Consider the following 6,815-nt stretch of genomic DNA (forward strand, 5'->3'; position numbering starts at 1 on the left):
GGGGCCCTAGAGGGAGAGGGGCCCCTAGAGGGACTGGTAGGACTGGGAGTGGGGCCCCTAGAGGGAGAGGGGCCCCCAGAGGGACTGGTAGGACTGGGAGTGGGGCCCCTTTACTACGTTTACTACCCAGAGAACATCAAACACTACGGCGTTACGCTGCGTTAGCGGTCGGAGGAGGAAAGTCAGAGCGGGAAACGCGTCGTCTCCGACCTACGGGCGTTTGAGCTGCATAGTCGGAAAAACATGGATGCTTAACTAGATTGTAAATGTAAATGATTGATTTCTGAAAACATATTTTGTGGACAGTAAGTGAAGCGACTTTACATGTCTGTCATCATAAGAGAAGCCTTCAATGAGAACCAGTGCTGTCAGTTGTTACAACGCTAGACGCTGGATCGGTATAAACTCGGTATCGGCCGAGACTCGAGGTCAGGAATCGCATCGGGAAGGAAAAAACGGGAACGTCTCTACTTCCAACGGCAACACGTAGCGGCGGTCGGGTTTTACTACACAACCAGAGATCATGGAAGTGGGATGACAGCCAAACCATATTTAACCTACTTTAAAGGTTATACTATTTTGTTAAATATATACAGTGCATTTTATTTGTATGTTTTATTTTATTTGTGGCTTTCATTTTATCTTCATCTCTTTGTTTCGGGCTCTGGTTCTCGACCGCAGTCTGAGCAGGACGTTGGAACACTTTGTCTGAGTGTTAAGTTGTGTTCACAATGTGTGTACATTTACAATTAATCACATGTTGACAACAAATGCAATTCCTGTCGCTGCCCTCCAGTCTGCTGCTGGGTTTTAAGGTAACGCAAACTGGATGATTCAGTGGTCGTATGAAATAAGGCAATACTGCAATATGTGAATTAACCTTAACAGATATGTCACAAATAAACGTGGTATTTAATTCCTTTTGGTAAAAGTTATTTCTGTTCTGTTCTTTCATGTATATATATATATTCATGTTTAGTTTGATACTTATTAAGAACTTATTATGAAAAATGCTATCATTGCCATGTTCAACTAATAGATATAACTTTAAAAGCCGCAGGGCTTTTAAAGAGCTAGCATGTTTTGTTTGTTTACGGGCTCGGATTACCTCCGCCTCGCAATGGAGACGCACGGGCCTGTGATTGGTCGAACCGTCAACGGTTGGTCTCGTCCGGCCAATCAGGGCTCAGTCCGCAGAAACCTGCGCGGCGCACAGAAACGCAGCCGTCACGTTGCGCACATGGAACACAAGTAGAGCGGGGCCGCTCCCAGTGTTGCCAGATTGGTCCAGATTAACTGGCTGCAGTGCGTTGCCAGATTGGGCGGGAAATCGGGCCCAATCTGGCAACCCTGGAGGGAGCAGCCCGTGCAACAGCTGGACCCGCCAGTGGCTCCCGGCGGCGGGCGCAGAGACACCAGTTGCGTCGATGTTTGTGTCACCAAAAGATGCCCGATTAGAAATAACAGGCGGTGCGTAATCGGGGCCTTCGGAGAAAGAAGACAGCCGGGCAGAGGGACACCATCCCGGCTCTACCCTCCGGACCGAGGGGTCTCCGCACGGAGCCCCGACCCGGGGGAATGAGGGGTGCTGTGTCGGCGGTGGGGATGGCGCTGGTGCTGAGCGCCGCGGTGGGCTCCGTCAGCCCCACGGAGAGCTCCGCGGACCGGGTAAGACGGGGGGGACCGCCCGGGACCCGACCGCTGCTAACGCAGGAGCTAGCGGTCGGTATCAGAACTTAAACTAGGACAACGCTCTACGTCCACTGTCTGGTCTGCCGGCTGGGTCGTCAAGTGTTTGAATGCATGTGTTGAACCAATGAACTTTATAATATATAGTGTTGATGTATTTTGTGTTAACGCCAGAGGGGAGCTAACTGCTAAGTTCGTAGCCTCGCTGTAAGGTTGTTTATGTCCGCCTCAGCCCGGGGAGTATGAGGACTAGAACCGGAATACACGCGGGCTATAGACGGACTATATGCGGACTATATGCTGTCGTTTCATTGAATTGACCTGAGATTGTTTTTCACAAGTAAACAAGTACGTTAGAACGATGCTGTTGATGTTGAAGTCTGAAGTTGAAAGTTGTGCAGATGACTTGTGGATGAGATCATGAAGCCCCCTGCTGTGAGAAGTCTTCTCTTTCTGAGCTGTTGGGTTTCAGAACGCATTAAAAGCAGACAGATGTTCTGTTCGGTAGTATTAAATACTACAGTGAGGAAGTCTGTACTGCAGTAAACCTGTAGTAACAACCTAGGCAGCAGTTCATGTTACTATATGATGGCTTAGCTTTTGGTCACACTGTCTCTATTTAGTGTGATTATTAATTAAAGGCTGTAAACACTTAACGGTTGTTAAGTGTTTATTATTTTTCACTTGTGTTTCAGTGCTGTAATCATTTTCAAACTCGTCTCCAAACTTGTTGAACTTGCCATCAACTTTGTTGCCCGAGGCAAATCTATCATGTCATCAGTCATAAAGCTCAAATAAACTTTGATGTAAGTGGTACTTCTGTGGAACTATGATCCACTTTGAAGTTGCCATCAGTCATGTCACTCATTTGACGTTATTAACCTTGTGTTATGGTGTTGTGTTCAAATATTTCTCATATTGGCATATCTTAGATCATATGTTTAGAAATAAATGTTCTCATGACGGTGACCAAAACCCTGTAATCTTTAAAGAAATTATTTAAAAAGCATCGCTAAAATGCAAAGAAAAAACTTGACACGTTGAAATCTGTCTGATGTTCTGCGTTGCTTGGTAAAACGGGTGGCACTAGAGTGGAGGGTGTTACTAGTAGAGTTAGCTCAGGGAGCTTGATGTGCTCCTCAGTGGTCGAATGCGTAGATTGCGGTGTGGAATGTGTTTTGATTCGTCACCCTGACACGAGCCAGGGATGTCCTGTCCTGCGCTGTGATTAATCTCCAACACAATCTGTGACTTGAGGATAAAACAATGCTGATCTTGCAACCAAAGCACAGTCATGGTTGAGAATGTGTCTGAATGACTGTTTCCAGCAGACTTCTACCTGTTCTCCCACCATCTCCTATAACGGCTGCTTTAGCCGCCAGACGGTCTGCAAGGAGCCATGACCTTCAAGTACAATACTAGTGTGGCTCAAACGGTGGCACCTTTGATAGTTTTAGGTTCTTAACTGTAGTAAAATTATCTATGTGGTATTCAAAGGTGGAAGTCACGAGAGGTCTTTTCATTTTCCTCTAAAACATCTTCCCATTCTTTATTTTTTTGTTCATCTAAGTTTGTTATTCATGTTGTTTCATAAAGGCTAATGGTTGCACTGCAAAAAGAAAGAAAGAGGCATGTACATAATAGGGCTGTCAAAATTTCTCAAAAATGACGTTTAAATATTCCATATATATAAAAAATACACATATATTCAAACTATTAGAATATCTATATTTGCGCATTATGTCAATGAGGCGCATTACGTCAATAACAGGACAAACTAATACAACGAGACATAACTACTTGTATAGGTGGTTTATTTAAGTTTAAACATATTTGACAACATATTACCTACACAAAAATAAGTAAATTAACTAATGGCCAAGACCGCAGACCTCTCTCTCTCTCTCTCTCTCGCTCCCCCTCACTCTCTCTGCGCATACTGGTTTAAATAAACAACAACAATAATCAAATGCTGAGTGCTGATCAAGAGTTTTGTGCGAGCAATTTAAGGTCCCGACTCTTGTCCCAAACATGGCCCAGGCTTCATTCAGTGGTTGAAACAAACAGAACATTAATTGAAGTGCAGTGCGCCTCCACTCACAAAGCAGACAGCCCCACCGCGGCTGCCGCGGGTGTGTGTGTTTTTCCACATTCGAATATTAATTTTCACCTTTGAATGTCTGTTTTTAAAAACTATTCAAATATATATTCAAATTTAGAATATTCGTTGACAGCCCTAGTGCATAAGCATAAAAGTTAATATTGTTGACCAAGACATTGCACAAATATAATGGTATTAATAACACGAGCATCATATGGTCATAAAGCCCTCTTCTGTTTATTTCAGCAGCGTTTCATTATTGGAGCTGATTATCATTTTAATACCGGTCTGTTCTTGGCCTGGCTCCTGATGAGCCTTGCTGCGGTGCAGGAGAGAAGGATCGTGTTCCTGTGGCCCGTCGGGAGACGGCGGAATGTGGTCTAGTCTGCACCGTCACCGTCTGCGCCACACTTGATCTATCATACAGAAAAAGGCAATTTACTCTGCTGGTCAGATTACCCAGAGAACCAGAGTCTGTTGTTCCTGCCAGCCTCAGAAAGTCCACCGTAGTTAGAAATCGTCTTTGTGACGCCCAGCTGTGAAGGCCATCCATAGGTCATGGAGAAGTTCTGAATGCTCCCTCTTCTGCAGCGACTGCAGGGTCTGCAGAAGAGGAAGGAGGTGGATGGAGAGGACACCATTTAGGACTGGATTCATCAGAATAACTCCTCATAGACTTAACACGTTTCAGGAGGTGATGCCTCAGAGTCTTCTGTTTGTCCCTAGAGTGTCGAGAGGTGAGGGCCATAGAGAGGTGAGGGCTATAGAGAGGAGAGGTGAGGGCTATAGAGAGGTGAGGGCCATAGAGAGAGGAGAGGTGAGGGCCATAGAGAGAGGAGAGGTGAGGGCCATAGAGAGAGGAGAGGTGAGGGCCATAGAGAGAGGAGAGGTGAGGGCCATAGAGAGAGGAGAGGTGAGGGCCATAGAGAGAGGAGAGGTGAGGGCCATAGAGAGAGGAGAGGTGAGGGCCATAGAGAGAGGAGAGGTGAGGGCCATAGAGAGAGGAGAGGTGAGGGCCATAGAGAGAGGAGAGGTGAGGGCCATAGAGAGAGGAGAGGTGAGGGCCATAGAGAGAGGAGAGGTGAGGGCCATAGAGAGGGGAGAGGTGAGGGCCATAGAGAGGGAGGAGGGAGACAAAAAACAAGAGGTGAGGGCAGATCTCCAGGGGAGAGAGGGAGGGCAGATCTCCAGGGGAGAGAGGGAGGGCAGATCTCCAGGGGAGAGAGGGAGGGCAGATCTCCAGGGGAGAGAGGGAGGGCAGATCTCCAGGGGGAGGGCAGAGTGTGTCAAGGTGATGAAGAGGACTCTGTGGTCTGCCTTGAGGTCGGCGTTTAGGACCTAAGGACTCCACAGCCATGGCACGCAACCTCCTACTGGCTCTGGTAATTAATACAATTCAAATACTGAATTATATGCTTTGATTACATATATTAATACTACTTTTAAGTACAGAATTTATCCTTTTTTTCGACCGGCTTGTGGGGAAAAGGGTGAGGTGACATTTTGTTCTGTTTCGTTGATTTGTCCCGACTGTAATCTTTTCATACTCATGTTGTGTTTGTATAATCACCAAACATTTCTGCTTCATAGCTGATGATTAGATGTTTGTTAGAACCATAACATGTACAATATCTGCTCTGGTGGTCGTCCATACAGCGGTCATTTGGATCCTTATGTTAAACCCAAAGACTATCCCTCTGTTTCAGTCACATTAAGGCTGAGTAAGAGAGTAATCTTATCCTTAACCTGTGAATATTTGACCTTTTAGACCTTTTTTACATTTAGCTTTTCATATAAATTTTTGCTACCATATATTTACGAGGAGGTCTTTAAAACGACCCAACGGGCGGTGAGTTTAAGGTACAGACTAGAGACTGGTACCCAACGGGCGTTGGTTTTCTGTGTGGAAGGAACTTCCAGGGTATGATACGATATGATACATGGCCCGCCATACTGATAATATCGCCATACAGCGATTCTGCCATAATCAATATATCAAGATGTATGTCTAACGATGACTACAAAATGACTGAACTCTTTATTCACGGTCCAAACCAAGTTTTTCAGTTACTCCTCTTTGGTTAGTTTACTTTCCATTCTGGCTCCTGGTCCCAGACCAGTGCTAGTGAACATGTTCCTGCCGTTATAGTATATTGTACAGGTCTTGTGTAATCTGTTGCACCTCGGTGCAGAAAGATGGGCTGTCTGGGTGTGGGGGGGGGGTCTTCTTAATAGTTTCCTGATCCCGGCGGCGTGCGGCTCAGGAGGCAGAGCGGGTCGCTGGTCCCCTGAAGGTCGCTGGTCCCCTGAAGGTCGCTGGTCTGATCCCCGGCTCCTCCTCCTCCTAGCGGAGTGTGGAGGTGTCCCTGAGCGAGACGCCCTCACCCTGACTGCTCCTGACCCGCTGGCTGTCGCCCTGAGGGGCTGACTCCGCCGTCGGTGTGTGCATGAATGGGTGAATGTGAGGCGGTGTTGTAGAGCGCTTTGAGCGGCCCCTGGTTAGAGCAGTATTAGTGCAGTCCGTTGACCGCTGGCTAAGGCGTGGTGTGGTGTGTTCTCTCCCCAGAGCCTCCTGCAGTGTGAGGGGCTCAACAACCAGAGCTACGTGTGTACGGCGGGACACTGCTGCGCCGAGGACCAGTGCTGCAGCTACTACTACGAGCTCTGGTGTAAGGCCTCCTCCTCCTGCTCCTGCTCCTCCTGCTCCTGCTCCTCCTCCTGCTCCTCCTCCTCCTCCTGCTCCTCCTCCTCCTCCCAATCCTCCTGCTCCTCCTCCTCCCACTCCTCCTCCTGCTCCTCCTCCTCCCACTCCTCCTGCTCCTCCTCCTCCTGCTCCTGCTCCTTCTCCTCCTCCTCCTCCGCCTCCTGCTCCTCCTCCTCCTCCCACTCCTCCTCCTCCTCCTCCTCCTCCTCCTCCTCCTCCTCCTCCTGTCTCACCAGTCCAGATATACATTTACATTTAGGGCATTTAGCAGACGCCTTTTTCTCCAGCGACGGTTAATGCAGACATTCACACACGCAGGGC

This window comes from Micromesistius poutassou (genome assembly GCF_964030765.1).
Source record: "Micromesistius poutassou genome assembly, contig: SCAFFOLD_5306, whole genome shotgun sequence".
In the NCBI taxonomy this organism is placed as follows: domain Eukaryota; kingdom Metazoa; phylum Chordata; class Actinopteri; order Gadiformes; family Gadidae; genus Micromesistius; species Micromesistius poutassou.